This window comes from Miniopterus natalensis, chromosome 1 (assembly GCF_054644295.1).
Source record: "Miniopterus natalensis isolate mMinNat1 chromosome 1, mMinNat1.hap1, whole genome shotgun sequence".
NCBI lineage: Eukaryota > Metazoa > Chordata > Mammalia > Chiroptera > Miniopteridae > Miniopterus > Miniopterus natalensis.
This window is the reverse complement of record NC_142081.1, coordinates 102450951-102472019: the sequence shown is the minus strand read 5'-3', so window position 1 is coordinate 102472019 and position 21069 is coordinate 102450951. Positions and strand designations below refer to the sequence as shown.

Genomic DNA, 21069 nt, shown 5'->3' with positions numbered 1-21069 from the left:
GCATCTTTTGGGGATGCTGTATGAAATATTAATTTCAATGCATTTTTGCATTGTTGTCCGCGTTTTCTCTTACTGGCTGTGCGTCCACGAGCATCCCCTGCTGGCTTCGGGAGTGATAACAGCTTTTCGCAGGGGCGCTTTGCCAATGATCCAGCAGGGGTTAGTGATGAGGTGGCTGGCAGTCCCCGAGTATCCTGTTACTCCAAGGGCTTTAATCGTAAAGGAGGCGTAAAATATGAGACAAATGAATATTGGGAGGAGAGGCAGTAATGAGGGTTAGTAAGGACTCCTTCGTAGGTATGAAGTATGTGTCTGGAAGGGGGCAAACTATTTTAGGGGGATAAGGGTGTTCCCCTTTAAAGCAGGGAGGGGCAAAAGAGACGGGGTCTCGCTATGTTGCCCAGGCTGGAGTGCAGTGGCTATTCACAGGCGCGATCCCACTACTGATCAGCACGGGAGTTTTGACCTGCTCCGTTTCCGACCTGGGCCGGTTCACCCCTCCTTAGGCAACCTGGTGGTCCCCCGCTCCCGGGAGGTCACCATATTGATGCCGAACTTAGTGCGGACACCCGATCGGCATAGCGCACTACAGCCCAGAACTCCTGGGCTCAAGCGATCCTCCAGCCTCAGCCTCCCGAGTAGCTGGGACTACAGGCGCGCGCCACCGCGCCCGGCGCTGGGCGGAGGCGCCGCGCCGCCTTAGAGCCTCCGCTCCGGTGACGCCATCGGGGGCGGAGCGGGCCCTGCGTGTCGCCGGAATAAGCCCGCCCACCGGGGACGGCCCGGAGGCTGCGCAGGCGTTACGTCGTCGGTTGCGAGGGTGGAACGCAGCTTTCACTGTTTCCTCCCTATCTTTTGGTATTTTGCTCTGAGCGCTGTGTTTCTGTGGAAGAGAAATGGGTCAGTGTGCGCCTAGTGCGTGTAGCGGGTGTCCCCACGCTTACCGAGAGCAAAAGGAAGCGCAATTACCTAGTCTCCCAGCAGGCCCTAAATAAGTGCCCCATCTTTTGGGGATGGATGCTGTATGAAAGATTAAGGTCCATGGTAGCGAGCAGGGTAAATAGCCAGCTCAGATAGTGAGTAAAAATAATTGAATTTATTTAAGAAAAGCGTTTGGGGGGTGGGGATATCCAAAGGGAAGGGCTACACGCCGAGTCAAAGGGTATTGGGTCTATGGTGGCAGCAAAAAATACTTGGGAGGGTGAAACAAGGAGTATAGAAGCAGCAGGAGAGCCTAGGCTGGGCTGCTTTGGTTCACTGAGAAGTCAGAGAGATTAGCAGGCCTTGGAGACAAGCTCTGGGGGCAAGCAGGGAGTAACTGCTGCTGTGGCTCTCCCCAGGTTGGAAGTCTCCTGGGCTTCCCTCTGAGTTAAGAAGGGGACTGGAGATGGCCTTGGCATGCCCCCTGGTGGGGAGTGCATACTGGGTCCTTTGTTCTGAGCTATTTATCTCTTTTTTATAGGTGGAAATCTTAGGGGAGGTCTCAGAGGAGGGTCTTAATAGAATATTCATCAGAATCTTCATCCTAATAGAATATTTCTGGTATGCTCTTTCAGGTTCGTGGTTTCCGCTGATTGGTCAGTGCCAGGGCTGGGATCCTTAGTCTGTGTAGTTGGTCCTGAAGCAGCGTGGCACCACTTGTCTGCTTTTGCTGCTTTTTTGGGCCTGGAGCTGAAATACAACTGAGGCCTAGATGTTAGCTTTAGGAAGGAGACACCAGGGGGTCTAGACCACATGACCAGTGAGTAATATGCTAGGGGAGGACCAACTACCCTGGGGACAAGGTTCTTTTCCCAGTTTTGCCCCTTGATAGGCACCTGGGGCTTCCTGTCCTGGTGAGTTTCTGTACCTGGCCCATCGAACACTTTATTTACGAGGGAACCGTCTGTCCTAAATCCCTCATTGTGCCCAGCAAGCATTTACGAGGTGTCTTCACTGTATGAAGGAATATAACCCATGGTAGAGGAAGTTGGGGGTCCACAAACATACTTGCAGGCCAGCTCAGTGTTCACTACTGGAAAGAAGGGAGCCATCTCCTTTTGCCACCCTCACATGTTTGCTGTTAGTTATTGTTGGAGAAAAATCTAGTGTTGGGTAGACTGGTGCAAGAATTAGGATTTGGCAGCCTGAAGTTGTTTTTGTTATAAGCTTAGGTTAGGAAGGGGTAGAAGGGAAGAAGGAAAACAGAATTTCCAACCAAAGTAGGTCTACAACCAGCAGACCCCCTTTTTTGGGGGGTCTTTTAACAGCAATCTTTCTTGCCCCACCTTGCTCTTAGAAACTAATTTAAACTTTCCCCTCCACCTCCACCTTTGCAGCAGATTTTTGCTCTCTTCATATATAAATTAAAGTAAAAAAATTCTTTCAACTCCTTGTTACTCTTCCTTCTCTAAATTTATCTTTACATCTCCAAGGAAGAGAAGCTCTCTGTTGTCCATTCCTATTGCAAACCAACTAGATCAAAATTTTTCCATCAATCATTTCCACACCCATCCAACCTCTCTCTTTGTAATTTCCTCCTAAACTTCTGATCTCTTGCTACACTTTGTGAGTGATCTCATCAATTATGAAGGCTCTCAAATCTATAGCTCTAATCTGATGCCTTTTCTGGAGCTCAAGGTCCACATTTTTTGGTGCTTACTGAATGTAACTTGAAATTATTCAAAACTTCAAATTCAGCAGGTTCAAGCAAAACTGATCATCTTCTGAACACTTCCTCCAAGTTTGCCCAACTTCCTATATTTTCTCTCTCTACCTATACATTTAGTTGGTTACTTCAGAACTCTTTGAGTCATTCTTGACTACTGTTTCATTCATCTAAGCTAAATATTTATTTCTTGCTTATCCAATGCCAGGCAGTGTGCTAGGTGGTAAAGATATGGTGATGAAGAAGAGACATGTGGGGGAGAAAAACAAAAACATAGAGAAAAATGTTTAATTATAATCTGTGATAAGTGTCATGAATGAAACAAAGTGCAAAAAACAATGGTGGCAAGAGGGGGAGGAGATCACCTTTATATAAGGAGTCCTTGAGGAGGTGTCATTTTAACTGGGTTCTCAAGAACAAGACATCTGTTAGGATACTTTGACTACAAGCAATCTGTCTGTAGATTGAAGCAAACAAACTCATTTTAAAAAGGAACTAAGCTAAAAGCAGGTCATGGAGGCAGGCATGAGACTAGAATCTTCCCTTATCCCCCCTCCCCCATCCCTCCAAAAAGTCAGTCTTTACCTTCATTGAGTCTGTCTATTTGCATCTACAATAGCATTCCTTGGCGATGTCAAGGTAACTTCCCTTTTTCCAGACTACTGCACCAGGGTGGAGACCACAAATTCTCATTGTTATTGTTATTGTGTTAATTGTTGACTGTTAACTATTTGGTACCCACCTATATAAAAGAAGTACGTGTCCATCATTTTACTTTTTATTGAATCCCAGAGGCTCCCTACTCCCTTTGCTTTCTCCCACCTCTCTAATCTATCACCAGTGGATTTCATGTAACCCACATACATTTGTCACCAATGCATTTCATGTAACCCACATGCATCTCCTCTTTTGATTGTAATGTATAAAGTAAGGTGCAAAACTGCCATTCCCTGGAGCATGATCTCAATCCATTGAAATTTTGCTTCCTGGCAATTGTCAGTTTGGCTCAAATAAACTCATAAAAATTCTCTAACCAACTGAGATACCGGGCCAGGGCTTCAGGGCTTAGGCTCACTTCTTTCCTATAATATTTTTAGGGAGCCAAAGCAGAGCCTACCTAGGCTCTCTCCTGTTGCTTCTTCTACCCTAAGTCCTTCATTTGTTTCACTCTCCCCAGCTTTAATAAACATACCTGGACTTGTTTTGTGAAATCTTTCCTGCACAAAGTCAAGAACCCCCACATTACCAACTGGCCTGAGCCAGACCTGCTCTGGGCTGGTGACAAGATCATCAGGATTATGTTATCTGACTATTATTTGTGGACATATAATCCAGTAGGTGTCCTCCTAAACCTCTTGGAAAATAAATCTTTCTTACTTGAAATGGAAACAAACCTATACATTTTGCTCAGCTAAGCCGTTGTTAAATTGGTTATAGTGTATTTACCTAGAATTTTACAACCATTTTCATACTCATGAATATTGGTGACTGTGCTCTAAGTGGTATCTTGGAATAGGAGCTACTACAAACAATTATATACTGATGGTCCAAAGGTACTGAACACCAAACACAGCTCCACTGTTTGTCCTTGATATACAGACCATGTGTACATAAGGCAAAATAAAAAAAGGCTATGGAAGAGGAAATCTCACATGAATCCACCTGGTTATGCTTTCCTAAGGAAATTTTTTCTTTACAATCCAAAGCTGAGTTTTGGATTAGGTTAGGGTATTTGTTTACAATGTTGTCAAGCTCTACTTATCAATACAATCCTATCCTTTTTTCCTTCTTTCTTTTTCTTCTATCTTCCTTTCTTCCTTCCCACTCATTTTAAAATTCATTCATTTTCTCTCTTTGCAGCAGCACTGTATGACATTAAAAGTTATTTTATTTGGTTTTAAATCCATTTTTCTTGAGATTTGGAGGATTAACTTTAAAAAAATTTCTATTGATTTTTAGAGAGAGAGAGAAACATCGATGTGAGAGCACAAATTGGCTGCCTCCTGCATGCCCACAACCAGAGATGGAGCCTGAAAGCCAGGCATGTGCCCTCACCAGGAATCAAACCAGGAACCTTTCGGTGCATGGGAGGATGCCCAACCACTTGAGTACACCTGCCAGGGCTGGAGGACTAATTTTTTTCTCTGGCTTTTGTAGCATGGAAAGTTCTTTCATCTTGCTTTCACCACCAACCTAGCCATTAGAAGGATCTCCTTGAGGAGCTGAACCTCTAAATAGCAAGTCAGGAAGTAAGGCAGATCAAATGCAGAAAACTATAATAAAGGATAAATAATACAGAGAGCTAATACTGTATGATGCCTTAAATGCTTAAATCTATTTGTTTTTTGGAAGGGTTTGAGAAGGGTAGGTTTTCAATCTTCTTTGAGTGTTTTGTAGAATTCACTAGTGAAGCCATCTGGTCCTGGAATTTTACTTTTGGGGAGGGTTTATTAAATAATAATTTTATTTTTCAATTACAGGTGATATATAATATTATTATTAGTTTTGGGTATACAACCCAGTGATTAGACATTTATATAACTTATGAATTGGTCAATCTGGTAAATCTAGTACCATCTGACCCCACACATAGTTATTTCAACATTATTGACTATATTCCCTGTGCTGTACTTTACATCCCCATGACTATTCTGTAACTACTAATTTGTGCTTCTTTATTTCTCCATCTTTTTCATCTTCTCCAATCTCCTTCCTATCTGGCACCTATCAAAATGTTCTCTGTGTCTATCAGTCTATTTCTGGTCTGCTTATTCATTTATTTTGTGTTTTAGATTTCACATATGTGAAATCATATGGTATTTTTCTTTCTCTGTCTGACTTATTTCACTCAGCACAATACCCTCTAGGTCCATTCATGCTGTTGCAGATGGCAAGATTTAGTTCTCTTTTTTAATGGCTGAGTTATATTTCATTATTTATATGCGCCATCTCTTTTCTATCCATTCATCTATTGATGGACACTTAGGGTTGCTTTCATATCTTGGCTATTGTAAATAATGCTGCAGTGAACATATAGATGTATATGTCTTTTCAATTTTGTGTTTGGGTTTCTTTGGATAAATTCTAGAAGTGGAATTTCTGGCTCTTTCATTGTCTCTTGTTATAACCTTTGTTTTAAAGTCTATTTTGTCTGGTATAAGTATTGCTACCTCAGCTTTTTGTTTTTGCTTTTATTTTCATGAAATACCTTTTCTGTCTCTTCACTTTCAGTCTTTGAGTGTGTTTTCATCTGAAGTGAGTCTCCTGTAGACAACATATGTAAGGGCCTTGTTTTCTTATGCACTCAGTTACCATATGCCTTTTGATTGGAGCATTTTTATCCATTTTCATTTAAAGTAATTATTGACAGATATGTATTTATTGCCATTTTAGTATTCATTACTTTGATCCTTCTTCTCCTCCTCCTCTTTCTTCTTCAAGAAGTCCCTCTAACTTTTCTTGTATACTGGTTTGGTGGTGATGAACTTCCTTTAGCTTTAATTCTAAAATGATAGCTTTACTGGGTAAAGTAATCTTGGTTGTAGATCCTTGCATTTCATCACTTTGAATATTTTTTTTGCCAATTCCTTCTGGCCTGCAAAGTTTCTCTTGAGAATACAGCTGACAGTCTTATGGGAGCTCCTGCTTTTCTCTTGCTGTTTTTAAGATGATCTCTTTGTCTTTAACATTTGGCATTTTATTTTATTTTTATTATTATTATTTTATTTTTATTTTTTAAATCCTCACCTAATGATATTTTTTCTACTGATTTGCAGAGAGAGTGAAGGCGGGGGGGAGGAAGAAACATTGATGTGAAAGAGACACATTGATTGGTTGCCTCCCAAACGTGCCCCAGACTAGGACTGGGGGTTGAGCATGCAACCTAGGTACATGCCCTTGACCAGAATCAAACCCAAGACCCTTCAGTGTTCAGGTCAATGTTCTAACTACTGACCTTTAAGGCAACATTTGGCATTTTAATTATGATGTGTCTTGGTGCGGCCCTCTTTGAGTTCAGCTTGTTTGGGGCTCTCTCTCTTCTTGGACTTGTCTGTCTACTTCCTTCACTAGGTAAGGGACATTTTCTGTCATTATTTTTTCAAATAGGTTTTCAGTTTCTTGCACTCTCTCTTCTCCTTCTGGCATCCTCATGATATGAATGTCAGTAGGCTTGAAGTTATCTCAGAGGCTCCTTACACTATCCTATTTTTTTTTTTTTTTTGGCTGTTCTGATTGGGTGTTTTCTGCTTCCTTATCTTCCAAATTGCTTATTTGATCCTCTGCTTCATCTATTCTAATGTTGATTCCTTGTAACAAATTTTCATTTTAGTTATTGTATTCCTTACTTCTGACTGGCTCTTCTTATGTTTTCTATCTCCATTTTTGTTTCCTATCTCTCTGATGAATTTCTCACTAAGTTCATCTACTCTTCCTCTAAGTTCATTAAGCATCCTTATAACCGGTGTTTTGAACTCAGCTTCTGGTAGATTGTCTCTATCTTATTTAGTTCTTTTTCTGGAGTTTTATTATATCCTTTCATTTGGAACATATTTCTTTGTCTCCTAATTTTGGTTGGCCACTGTGTTTGTTTCTATGAATTAGGTAGAGCTGCTACATCTCCTGGTCTTGGTAGAGTGGTCTTGTGTAGTAAGTGTCCTATAGGGCCCAGTGGCACAGCCTCTCTGGGTCACCTGAGCTGGGCCCACTCCAGTTGTGCCCCCAGCCCCTGCCACAGCCACGCAGGCTATGTACACTCTCCTGTTGTAGTTGAGCCTTGACAGCTGTAGGCATATTGAAGGGAGGGATTTACCTCCAGGCTGATGAACTGTGTGAACTGACCACAGCTACAGTGAAGGAGCTGCTGTGTAGGGGTTGACCTCACAGAGTAAGGCTTGCTTCAGTAGGGCTCTGGTGCCTGATGAGTCCACCCCTTGAATGTATCCACCCCTTGAATGTGTCTCTTCTGAAGCTGCCCACTGGGTGTGCTGGCTCTGGGGCCTCTTGAGAGGTGCAGGCCAAAGTCAGGTATGGCCTGTGCCCTGCCCGGGGCCACCTGGCATGAGTTATAAAGCAATCTGAAGATGGTGGCTACTTGTCTTCAGCTTGGAGGTGCCTAGGAGAGGTCAAGCTTCCAACCAAGGTTAGCTGCTGCTACTGCTGGGCTTGGGGTCACTTAGCAAGAGGTAGGGTGTACACTGAGGCCAGGTGCTGCTTACTTGAGAGATTTTAGTAATGTCTGCAGCATGAGCTAAGACTGGCCGTTTGTATGGAAACAGTACCGGACAGCTTGGGAGGGCCTGAAAATGGAATGGGATAGGGTCTCAGGGAATTACCAGGGCATGGTGAACAATTTTAGGCAGGTTGATGGAGACTCACATATGGCGCCCTCCTGCTGGCTTGGTAGGGGGAGGGCCCAGAAAAGGAACTGGCCTTGCCAGCATTGCTGTCTGGGAGAAAGCTGCCCCTCCAACTCTTGCCTGAAAGTCAGACAATTCAGTTCCTCCCAATATGTCTTTGTCACCTTTCAAGCAACTGCCCCACTGTTGGAGCTCAGAGGGAGTGAATCCATTTATGGGCCCTTGAAGAAGAGTACCTGGAACTCCAGCAGCCCTCCACACTCAACCACAATCTCTGCTGTTTTTCACAGCTGGAAATTATGGAGTTAGAACTAAAACACTGGGTTGGGTGTCCTGGTGTGGGGCTGGATATCTCTCCAGATTTTTAACCACCACAAGTGGGTGTGGGACTGGCCATTCTGTGTCTCTGCCCTCCTACCAGTTTTGATGTGGCTTTTTCTTTATATCCTTAGTTATAGGACTTCTGTTCAGCTAGATTTCAGTTTGTTCTCAATGATGGTTTTTTTCATAGTTTAGTTGTAATTTTGATGTGGTTATGGGAGGATGTGAGTACCGCATTTACCTATACTGCCATCTTGACCCCAATCTTTGGGGAGGTTTTTGATGGTTGTTTCAATTTCTTTACTGTTGATAGGTCTATTTAGATTTTCCAGTTCTTTATGATTCAGTCAAGGAAGGTTATATATTTCTAATAATTTATCTATTTCTTCTAGGTTATTGTATTTGGTGGCATATAGCCTTTCATAGTATTCTTGTATAGTCCTTCATATTTCTGCAGTGTCAGTTGTAACTTCTCCTCTTTCATTTCTAATTTTTTTATTTGATTCTTTTCTTGTTTCACCTTAGTGAGCCTAGGCAGAATTTTGTCAATTTTATTTGCCTTCTCAAAGAGTCAGCTCTTTGTTGCATTAATTTTTTTCTATTGTCCTTTATTTTACTTAAATCTGTTCTAATTTTTATTATTTTCTTCTTTCTACTGACTTTGGGCTTCATTTGTTCTTTTACTAGTTCTTTAAAGTGAAAAGTTAGGTTGTTTACTTGAGATTTTTCTTGTTTCTTGAGGTAGGCCTATAATGCTATAAACTTGCCTTTTGCTGCAATCTTCAAATTTTGATATGTCGTATTGTTATTCTCATTTGTCTCTATGTATCTTTGGATCTCTTATTTCTTCTTTAACCCAGTAGTTGTTTGGTAGCATGGTTTTTAATCTTCACATATTTATGCATTTTCCAGCTTTCTTTTTGCGTTGGTTTCCGGTCTCAAACTATTATGGTCAGAGAATATATTTGGTATGTTTTAAATCTTCTTATATTTGTTGAAACTAGTTTTGTGCCCAACATATGCTCTATCTATGAGAATGTTCCATGAACACTAGGGAAGAATGTATATATATTCTGGTGTTCTAGGATAAAAAGCTCTGTAAATATTGATTATGTCCATTTGGTCTAATGTGCCATTTAAGGTTGATATTTCCTTATTGATTTTCTGTTTGGATGACCTATCTATTGCTGTCAGTGAGGTAGTTAGATCCCCTACAATAATTGTATTTTGTCAATTCTCCCTTTAGTTCTGTTAGTAATTGCTTTATATATTTTGGTGCTCCTAGATTGGGTGTATATGTATTGAAAAGTATGTCTTCTTGATGTATTGTCCCCTTTCTCATTATAAAATGTCCATCTTTGTTTCTTGTTACCTTAAGATTTTTTTATTGATTTGAGAGCGAGACAGAGAGAGAAAGGAAGGGAGAGAGAAACATCGATTTGTTGTTCCACTTATTAATGCATTCATTGGTTGCTTCTTATATTACCTTGACCAGGGATCAAGCCTGCAACTTTGGTAATGACAGTCTAACCAACTGAGCTACTGAACCAAAGCTCTTGATTTTTTTTTTTTTTTTTTAATCTTCAAATCTATTTTTACCTGCTATGGGTATGGCTACAACTCTTTTTCTCTGGATACACTTTGAGTCTATGTTTGTCTTTACAGCTGAGATGTGTCTCCTGAAGGAATCATATAGTTGAGTTTTGGTTTTTGATTCATCCTTCTACTCTGTGCCTTTTAATTAGTGAATTCAGTCTATTTACATTTAGAGTGATTATTGATATATAAGGACTTCCTATAGCCATGTTATCTTGTTTACTTGCTGCTCTATGTATCCATTGTTTCTTTTCTCTTGTGTTCTCATCTGTCTGCTATTTTAGTTTGGTGATATTCTATATATTTTTCCTCTTTTTTAAATTTTATGGGTCTCAGTTCTAGATTTTTATTTTGTGGTTACCATTATGTCTGTGCAAAGAAAGTTTCAGATGTACAACAGTCTTTTTTCTTTTGCTTGCATGTTATCTCCATTCATTCTTTCTCCCCTTGTCTTTTATGTTTTTGTTGTTACAAATTATCCCTGTTTATGCTATGCATTCATTTCCGAATTACGCTGGCTATTGTCTTCTTTTTTTTTTAAAAAAATACTCTTTTACCCCTGTAACCTTTATGTCATGTTTAAGTGTTTAATACCTCATTCTGAACAAGAATTGCAATTTCCTACTTCTGTCTATTTGTCATCTTAGTCTGTTTTGTATCCTTTTGCCTTTTTATTTCAGGTAAAAGAACTCCTTTTAGCACTTCTTATAATGCAGATCTTGCGGTGATAAATTTTTTCAGCTTCTGTTTGTCTGACAAGCCTTTATTTTCCCATTGTATTGAAAGTATAACTTTGGTGGATATATTATTCTTGGCTGGTGATTTCTCTTGCAATATTTTGAATATTTGCTTCTCCTTGCTCCTGGCTTCTAGGATTTCTGCTGAAAAATCTGATGATAATTATCATCAGATGATAATCAGCCTAGTGGGGTTTCCATATTCTTTTCCCTGGTTGCCTTGAGAATTCTTTCATTGCTGTAAACTTTTGAGAGCTTTAATACCATGTACCTTGGAGAATGTCACTTTACATTGAGATAATTAAGCGTTCTGTCAGCTTCTTGGATTAGACTCTCCAACTCTTTCTATAGGTTTGGGAAGTTCTTATTGATTATTTGTTTGAATAAACTCTCTGTTGCTCTTTCTAATCATGTTAAATCTCATAGAGTTCTTTCATTTTTTTTAACTTTCAATTTGCTTTCTTTCACCTGAATCATTTCTAGATTTCTATCTTCAATGTCACTAATTCTTACCTCCATCTGGTCTGGTTTATTTCCTAAGCTCTCTAATTCATTCTTCATTTCATTTATTAAATTCTTCAGTTCCAGAGTTTCTGTTTGGTTCTTTTTACAGGTTTAATCTCTTTGGTAAAGCCTTTCTTTTGTTCATTGACTTTATTTCTTAGCTCACTGAACTGATTTTCTGAGTTTTCTTGTATCTCGTTGAGTTTTTTCAAAATTTCAATCTTGAATTCTCTGTCATTTAAGTCAGTCTTCCATGCCTTTAAGTTTATTTTCTGGAAATTTTTCATTTTCTTTCTGACTTACCTTGTAGCCTTGATTATTAATTATACTTGATGAATTATTATTTCTTTGCTTGAGCATTTGAGGAAATGGAATATATATAGTAGTATATATACTTAAGTACTGTCTCACATTGTATGCAGGAAACGTGTTCATACGTTTTACGTTGACTGGTAGTAGAGCGCGGGATAAAAACTACCAGCAAACAATATGTTAACTGTTTAGCAGATTAAGAAGTAGAGAGCTTTCTTTTGTTTTCCAATAGGTGGTGCTATAGCTCAAATTTTTGTTTTCTCTTACCTGAAGTATCGGGACTTCAGGGACCTCTGTTGGTGGTGTCACATCAACTGTGGAAAATCTGTATTCTCTGAAGAGGTGAGTGTTTTCTTTATGGCCCGGTTGCCTCCATTACAGGGCACCGCCGCCATGGTGGGGTGTGGCAGGCAATGGGTCTCCAAGCCTGCGTGTTCCCAGTGCTGCTTTCTTTGAGCCAGAAGCCACTAACCACACTGGGTTCCCATCCGGGGCTGTTTTCTTCTCAATGGGTATAATTGCAATGAGTACAGACCACTTGGACTAGAAAGTTGCCTCTGCCCTTTCACTATCTGCTGAGTTAGGATTGTAATGCTGGGTGGGCCACAGGATGGTGGGCAGGTTAGATCCCAGCAGTGGTGATGGTAGCTTGACCTCTGCCACCCTTTGCAGCGCTTCTCTGCTCTGACCATGGGCTCAACCCCAGTATGTACCAGCCACTCAGGCTGGATTGCTGCCTTTGCCCCTCCTGTCTGCCCAGTGGGCATAGCATCTTTACCCTTCACAGTTATCTTGTGGGCTGGGGCATCAGGGAGTGCTGACTGCATTTGCCACACTCATCTCTGTCCTTCCCTCCAGTAGGCCTCCTCTGCTCTCTCAGATTCACTTTCATTTATTCATTCAAATAATGACTGAACTACTGATACTTACATGCTGTCTTCTGGTCATTGGGGACATTGTGTTGACAGGGTAAAGTCCCTGCCTCCACGAGTCTTGTATTCTGGTGGCATATAAATGGAAAATGGCTTTTAAAAACAACTTTATAGCCCTTGTACAGTGCCAGTGCCAGGTAGATGCTAGTGCTTCAAGTTGCTCCTGTTTTTAATTACATCCTGCCTTCCATTAAAAGAATCCAAGCCTAGCAGATCAACCTCCTATCTACTTGGAAAAATTGGAATCTGCTCTGAGAAAACTGTTATGTAGAAATGAAACAAGATACAATACTCACTTCCATTTGCCATATATTAAAAAAATTCTTCCTCAAATATAACAATAATTACTATGATACTTTATAGTTATAAAACATTTTAAGAAAGACTGTACTTGAGCTTCAAAACAACTACATTAGGTAGTCAGGGAGACAGCATAAATTGGAGGTTAGGAGGATGAACTGTAGATCCATGATTTATTCTCAGACCTTCAAAAAATTACTAACCCTGTCTTACCCCCAGTTTCCTCACATGTGAAATATTAACAGTCACTAGCTCATATGGTGGCCGTATAGATTAAAATAAAATATTTAAAGTATTTAGTGTGGTGTTTGACATATCAGACACTCAGTAAATGTGACTGTTTTCATTAGTGATGATACCATTTTTCATCTGATTTTATGGATAAAAAATGAAGTTACACATTTTGGCTGGAACTGCCACCTTCCAGCTGGAACTGCCACCTTCCAGTAATTTGCCAAAATGACTAACACAAAGGGAAAGAGGAGAGGCACCTGCTATATGTTCTTTGGGCCTTTTAGAAAACATGGAGTTGTTCCTTTGGCCATATACATGTGAATCTATAAGAAATGTGATATTGTAGACATCAAGGGAATGGGCACTGTTCAAAAAGGAATGCCCTACAGATGTTACCATGGCAAAACTGGAGGAGTCTACAGTGTCACCCAGCATGCAGTGGGCACTGTTATGAACAAACAGATTAAGGGCAAAGATTCTTGCCAAGAGAATTAATGTACCAATTGAGTATATTAATCGCTCTAAGAGCCCAGATAGCTTCCTGAAACATGTGAAGGAAAATGATCAGAAAAATAAGGAAGCCAAAGAGAAAGGTACCTGGGTTCAACTGGAGCGTCAGCATGCTCCACCCAGAGAAGCACACTCTGTGAGAACCAATGGAAAGGAGCCTGAGCTGCTGAAGCCCATTCCCTGTGAATTCGGGGCATGATAAGTGGGCGGGGGGGGGGGGGACACACCTCCATACCAATAAAAATGTTTCTCTTAATTTAGTAGAAGTGTGGCTTCCCTCCCCCCCAACAAATAAAGAAAACTTTGTGTCCAAAAAAAGAAAAGAAAAAAATGTGAAGTTACAAAGGTTAAGACTTAGGATTCACAACTATAAGATGGAGGGGCAGCACTCTGAACCCCAGTCTTCTGACTCCAAAATCTTTTTTTGGTTAATTCTCACCTGAAGACATTTTTTCCCACCGATTTTTAGAGAGAGTGAAAGGGAGGGAGAGAGGGAGATATATAGAGAGAAACATCAATGTGAGAGAGACACATTGATTGGTTGCCTCCTGCAGGCGCCCAAACAAGCTGGGGATCCAACCTGCCACTCAGGTACGTGCCCTTGATTGGGAATCGAACCTGTGACCTTTCGGTGAGCAGGACGACACAGTAATCACTGAGCCACACTGGCCAGGCTCCAAATCCTTCTTTGAGGTGATAATTTGCACAAAGCACTCAGAGCTGTGTGTGCTCTGTATAGACACCCAGTAAATGATGTTCAATATTATGACAGTTCTATCCCATCATGCCTGTTCTCTCTCAGTTTATGTGAGGTTGGGAATCCTCCACACCCAGGGAAAATGGAGAGAAGCCTGGCCTTCGCCCTTCTCTGACCACTGGACCCTGTGACATGGTGAGATTTGGGTCAGTCCTTATTTCCTCCAAGAAGTCTGCCAAGAAGGATGCAAGCTCTAGGAGTCCCCCCACTATGGTCTCATTTTTCTAATTACTAATTTTTCTAATGTATTCCTCTTCCACATTTGCCCAACCCTGCACACACATTGCATATTTTATAGTATCTAAGGCATCTCACCACTGGAAGGCCCTGTGACATGGTGTTTATGAGCCTGGAACCAGGAGCCAGGCTGCTAGGGTTGGAAACCTGGCTCCACATCTTGCCAACTGTGTGACTTTGGGCAACTTACTTAACTCCTCTGAGCCTCAATTTCCTTATTCTACCTCATCCATTACTGTGATAATTGAGTGAGGTAATGCAGGTGAAGGCAGGGTACCGGATAAACATTAGCCGATGAGCAAACAGTCTCAGGAACGAGAGGAGCTCACTGGGTACTCACTCTAGACGTACCCCTGCAGAGAGGTCAGCACTTTTGTCTCTATTCAGCAGATGAGGGAACTGAGACTCATTTTACACATGTATGCAGGACTATGAAGAATTGGAGTTGGGTGGCTGACCTCCAGTGTCTGACACAAAGACCAGAGTTTCTGCTTTGTGAGAGGAGGGTAGGAAGATGTGGGGCTTGGGGGCCCCCGGGCACAGACCTCACCTCATAGACCAGAAATAAACATTCTCACTTTTCTCTCTGCTTTGCCCCAAACCCCAGGAGACTTTCAAGAGGATAGGGTGTTAGTGGGGGCTTTCATTTGATAGCCTCCAGTATCTGTTACATTAAATGATCTTGCAGAAGAGAGTGGAAGTGAACAGCAGGGGTCGCTATGACACCAGAGGAGAGTTGCACCTTCCCTGGTGGACAGACCCAGGGCTCTGACTGCTTCTGAGCAAAGCTCAGCCCCCTTAAGAGGACAACAGGCCAGCAGCCCACCGTCCACTCAGGGATCTTTTACCTGAGAGCTGAAAACTAGAGGGCTCTCCAGAAACCACTCAGTATGGGTATTAGGAGGACTGACCTTGGGTTGGTGGACTTAGATTTGAAAGTCTGCTTAGCTCTTTCTTGATGCATGATCCTTGGGCAAGTCACTAATGCTCTTGGAGCCGCAGTGGCTTCACTGAAAAAAATTAACATCCATCTTATGAGGCTGTCAGGAGGAACAAGGTGATGATGCATGCACATTTCTTAGCATGGCATCTGGCACCTAGTGAGGGCTCAGTGAATGGCAACTATTATTATTAGGATATAAGTGATTTGTGGTGTAGTCCCAAAGAGATGAGGTCCCTGTCCTCCAAGGTGTAGAGCCTCTGTGCTGCTCTGCCCTCTTCTATGGCCCTTCAGTGAGCTTACCCTCTGGGACATTGACCTACCTGTGCCTCTTTCTGCCCAAGCAAACTACCATGCCTCAAGGGGCCTGCTTGTCAAATCCCATTCAGGCCAGCATGCTTGCTGGAGGTCAGTGGGGACTAGGAAGGCAGTGTGGTCCCTGTCCTGTTATGGACCCATTCTTAAGTCCCTTGTCCTCTCTGGGCCTTGACTTCTCCATGTACAGCTGGAGGGGCTGCAGGAGATAAGCATTGAGGTCCCCCTCCATCTAGCATCAGCCACCTAGGAATGTGTCCCCATCCTGCAAACATATTTATGTTTTATCAAGGCCTTTTGTGACAGAACCTAAAAGTATGTTCTGAGGTAGGGAACAGATAGGCTCGCAGCTAATGCCAGCAGAAGAGAGAGCTTGTGGTGACTTCCTTCAGCAAGGAGGTGACGTTAGCCCTCTTTGCTGTCCAGCTTGCCCTCCACAATGTTCCTTTACCCATGTGGTGCACACCCAGGGTTCAGGGTCCCACACTCTCTCCACACTACTGGCATGGTCTGCTCTTAGAGAAGGGTCCAATACAGTATAGTTTTCCCTAAGGTATGAATGACTGGTAGGTCTAGTGCTACCCATCTTGAGGGCATTTGAACTTGGCAGGCCTAGAGATTTTATCCAGAGAAATTAAACTCTATCTATGGAATCGCAATAAGAGGCTTTGAAGCTGGAGGGATATTTTGCCTACATTCAAATCACAGCAGCTTACATTCTCTGGCCTTGCTCTATGAGGTGGGGCTGCTAGGACAGCTAGTTCAAAAGTCCATGGTCCTGCTTGCTGTGTACCAACCAAAGAATAATAAGTTGGATTTCATCAAAATTAAAAAATTTTGTGCTTCAAAAATATCATCAAGAAAATGCTAAGACAAAGGACAGAATTTGAAAATCATATATCTGATAAGTGACTTGTATCCAGAATATATAAGGAACTCTCACAACTCAACAACAAAAAGACAAATGACCCAATTAAAAAGGAGCAACTAACTTAAATAGACATTTCTCTAGAGAAGCTATACAAATAATCAATAAGTACATGAAACTGTGCTCCACATCATTAGTTATTAGGGAAATGAAAATCAAAATCACAATGAGATACCACTTCACACCCTCTAGGATGGCTATTATAAAAAAGACAGATAGTAAAAACTGTTGGAGAGGATATGGAGAAATTGGATCCCTCATACATTGCTGGTGAGGTTTTGAAATTGTGTAGTTACTTTGGAAAAGCAGTTTGGCAGTTCCTCAAAAAGTTAAGCATGGAGTTACCACATGACTCAGCAACAACTCGGTATATATACAAAAAAATTGTAAACATACGTCCATACAAAAACTTATACACAAATGTTCATAGCAGCATTATTCATAATAGCCAAAATTAGCCATTATTCAACTGTCCATAAACTGATTAATCAATCAATAAATTGTGGTATAAACATATAATGAAATATTATTCAGCCATTCAATGGAATGAAGCACTGATACACACTACACCACAGATGAACCTTGAAAACATTATTTTAAGTGAAAAAGCCAGACACAAAAGACCACATATTATATGATTTCATTTATATGAAACATCCAGAATAGGCAGATCCACAGAGATGGAAAGTAGATTAGTGGTTCCAGGGCTTGAGGGAGAGGAGGATGGGGAGTGACTAATGATGGGTACAAGATTTCTTTTTGGGGTGAAGAAGATATTCTGGAATTAGATAGTGGTGATGGCTGCACAACTTTGTGAATGTACTAAAAACCACTGACTGTTCTTTATAGTGAACTTTATAGTATGTGAATTATTTCTCAACTTTTAAAAAGTCCATGGAGAGAACTGTGGGGTCCTTGAAACCTGTGAAGGACAATAAATACCCTACTGCCATGCCACATGCTCACCCCTCCAAGTGTGTGTGGTCACTGTATTCTTTAGGGTAATTTCTCATTGAAGGTGGGAAAGCCTTGGGGGGCACTTAAAATGTGTGTGGGTGTTTCTGGTCACAATGTTGAGGAAGTGCTGCTGGTTTTGGGAGGCCTGTGAGGACCAGGGATGATAGACATTTTGCAATGCCTGGGTCATCTCACAATGAAGGATTTTCTCTCATTCCACATGACTTTAGAATGTCTCTCAGGATGCTGATGTAGATGATTATTTGAGCTAAAAACTGAACTCTGCTTTACATAATAAGTACCAGGTATATTTGCAAGGCTTTAATATATACCGAATTTCCCAGGAATACTACTACCATGTACATTGGGAAGATTGCACAGCATGTCCAGCTTGATGTCACTAAGCTATCTCTGAAAATGAGCTGTTCTGTGAAAATGCTCCTGGAAAAATCTTTCTTTTCCTTTTATTTCTTTCTTTCCATTCTTTTCTTTCTTTCCATTCTTTTCTTTCTTTCCATTCTTTTCTTTCTTTCCATTCTTTTCTTTCTTTCCATTCTTTTCTTTCTTTCCATTCTTTTCTTTCTTTCTTTCTTTCTTTCTTTCTTTCTTTCTTTCTTTCTTTCTTTCTTTCTTTCTTTCTTTCTTTCTTTCTTTCTTTCTTTCTTTTAAAAATATATCTTTATTGATTTCAGAGAGAGGAAAGGAGAAGGGGAGAGAGAGAGATAGAAACATCAATGATGAGAGAGTCATTGATCAGCTGCAGCCCACAATCAGGGCATGTGCCCTGACTGGGAATTGAACCCTGATCGCTTGGATCCTAGGTCAACGCTCAACCGCTGAGCCACGCCCGGCCGGGCTCTTTCCATTATTTTCAAAGGGGAAAAATATCTTTACATGTCAACCCCAATCCCATAACCAGTTTCCTAGATTTAACTAAAATACAATAAATGTCTTATATATGTAACACGCGATCATGTTAGGTTGTGAGATGCTTAAAGCTTTGCTTCCTGGTTACCCCATAATTCATGTGAATGTTAACAACCAGTTGCTCTCTACACTGGAATCTGGCCTCTCAGTGCCAGTGACAGCCAAGAGTCACCATCCACTTTGTCACTACTTTCATGTTTTTTTTCCCAAGACAACTTGATTTGGACCTTCTACTGATTGTATTTGGAATATATTTTGATTCTTTTCCTGTACTCTGTTTTGTTAGAAAATGGGTTGAATTTTGGAAATGTACACATACATTTCCCCCTTGCTTCATGCAAATACCAGCCTAAAAGCATTGTACGGAAGATACATGTGTTCCACAAAGAACGGTCTACAGGGAGAATGCTAACTGGGGAAGTGGTCTGCAAGGAGGACCTGAACTTGATCCTCTTGATCCTCTGGTCGGAGTTTGAAGGACCTTGGAGAATGTCTACCTTCCTCAGTTCACAGGGAACAGATGAAGGGGCTCAGGGACTTGTCTAGGGTCACATAATATCAGAATTTGGCATCCAGGTGGTGGTAGCTCTGGGTGCTACACCAGCATTGGAGTTGCCATATAGGCTACTAGACAGGTTTGGTGGGTCAGTCACTTTGTCTGAGCACGCAAACTCCAAACAAGTAATGGATCACATTGTCCCTGCCACTGGAGAGGAAGGGCCAACATTTAATTGGTAGCATGCCAAATGTCTATTTACAGAACTCAACATGGGGACCAGACTGGGCCTTCAAATATGGTCAAGTCGGGGATGTGGCAGCTGAACTGAGAGGCTGGGGACTTAGGGCCTAGCCGTCAGCAAAGCCCATCTATGCGTGTGTTGCTGGAGGTGAGGAGAGTTCGGGGCAGCCCCTGCTTTAGAGAGAGCCTGTGGTCACAGTGGGAGCTCCTTCTCCCGCAGCAGGCAGCATTGTGTTGCTCTCTGCGATCTTAATCTCTCTTGGCAGGCTGTGCTGGAAAAAGCATCCAGGGGAAACCGGATCTTTCCGGAGCAAAGCCAGGACTGTCCCCACTGCTCCTTCAAACCACTGGGTGTGCCCTGCCAGGGAGGAACTGGTGGAGAGCTCACAAGTGCTCTGTGCTCTCTTTCCCTTGGGTTCTGCCTGCCCCAATGCTGGGCTCTGGGCCTGGGGCTTCAGTGAAGAGTCTCAGCTTACAACTCCTCTGCAAGGATGATTGTAGGGAGGAGGGAAGAACTGGGCTTTGAGAGCAGAGGACAGGGCTTGCATTCCTGCTCCACCAGCAGCTGCCCAGGCAGAGTAGGTCCCAGTGAAGCTGGCTGTGTAAACTCAGTGGAGTCTTCCAACCTCTGGGCCTCAGTGTGCTCATCTGTAACTTGGGTATGAGAATGCTGCTGCCTCGCATAGCTACAGTGAGCACTAAGTGAAAGGAGGTTGGGAAAGCACTCAGTGAACTGCAATTAGCCAGCCAGTTAACAGTCCTGACTTACTGCCTGACCTTGGGAAAGTCACTCCCCTCTCTGGGCCTCGGTTTCCTGATGTGTAAAGTAAAAGGGGTGGATGATTGAGCTCAAGGAAAGTCTTTTCAGTGGACAATGTGTTGTGATATGATTTTTCTATCAACTTTATTCAGCTATAACTTACATATAATAAAATGCACTCATTCTAAGTATACAATTCAATGAGGTATACCACAATCAAGTTTTTTTAGAATTTTATTTTATTGTTGACAGTATTAAGGATCTCTCCCATTTTCTCCCTTTTTGCCCCCCTCCACTGAATCCCCACCCCAGGCCTTCTGCATGCTATGTTCTGTGTCCATGGCACAATCAAGATTCATTTCAGACTCCCCAGAAAGTTCTCTTGTGCCACATCACAATCATCTGCTTTCTGTACCTATAGCTAGAATGTCATATTAGAACCTCAAAGATAACTCTTTTGTGTATAGTTTCTTCCAGAAGTCACCCTAATGTCTGTGATATTCATTCATGCTGTTGGATATATCAGTTGTTTGTGTCTTTGTAATACTGAGGAGTATTTCATTGCATGGCTAGACCACAATTTGTTCATATGTTCACCTGTGGTTGGACATTTGGGTTGTTTTAGACTCCCACTACCCCCCTACTTTTTGGCTGTTATGAGTAAAGCTCCTATGAACATCATGTACAGGTTTTTGTGTGAACATAAGTTTTCATTTTTCTAAGGTTAATACTTGGGAAGGGATTGCCGAGTCATGTGTTAAGTATGTGTTTAACTTTGTAAGAAATTGGCAAACTGGAGAGATTCAAGGTAGTGGCAGATTGAGTGGAAGCTACACTGACACTCTCCTAGGACCAAACTGGAATTACAACTAAAGTATAGTGAAACCACCCTGAATAATAAACTACATATGAAAAATAGCTGGAGAGAACCCTCATAACCAAGGATGAAAAGTGGAGACCTCACAGAGACTGATAGGAAGTGTGGAGGTACGAGAGGGCTGGCTGGGCTCCCATAGGCAGCAGCTGAAGGTCTGGAGGCATATCTCAGCTGTGTGTGGG

General features: G+C 41.8%; 1 non-coding gene and 1 pseudogene across 1 annotated transcript; one reads left to right on the top strand and one right to left on the bottom strand.

Moving 5' to 3' along the window:
- Window positions 1-375: 375 nt before the first annotated feature.
- Window positions 376-675, bottom strand: LOC148094285 (signal recognition particle RNA). The gene has a single exon (XR_015716457.1).
- A 12487-nt stretch (window positions 676-13162) lies between these two features.
- Window positions 13163-13649, top strand: LOC107528652 (large ribosomal subunit protein eL21 pseudogene; annotated as a pseudogene).
- The last annotated feature ends 7420 nt before the right edge of the window (window positions 13650-21069 follow it).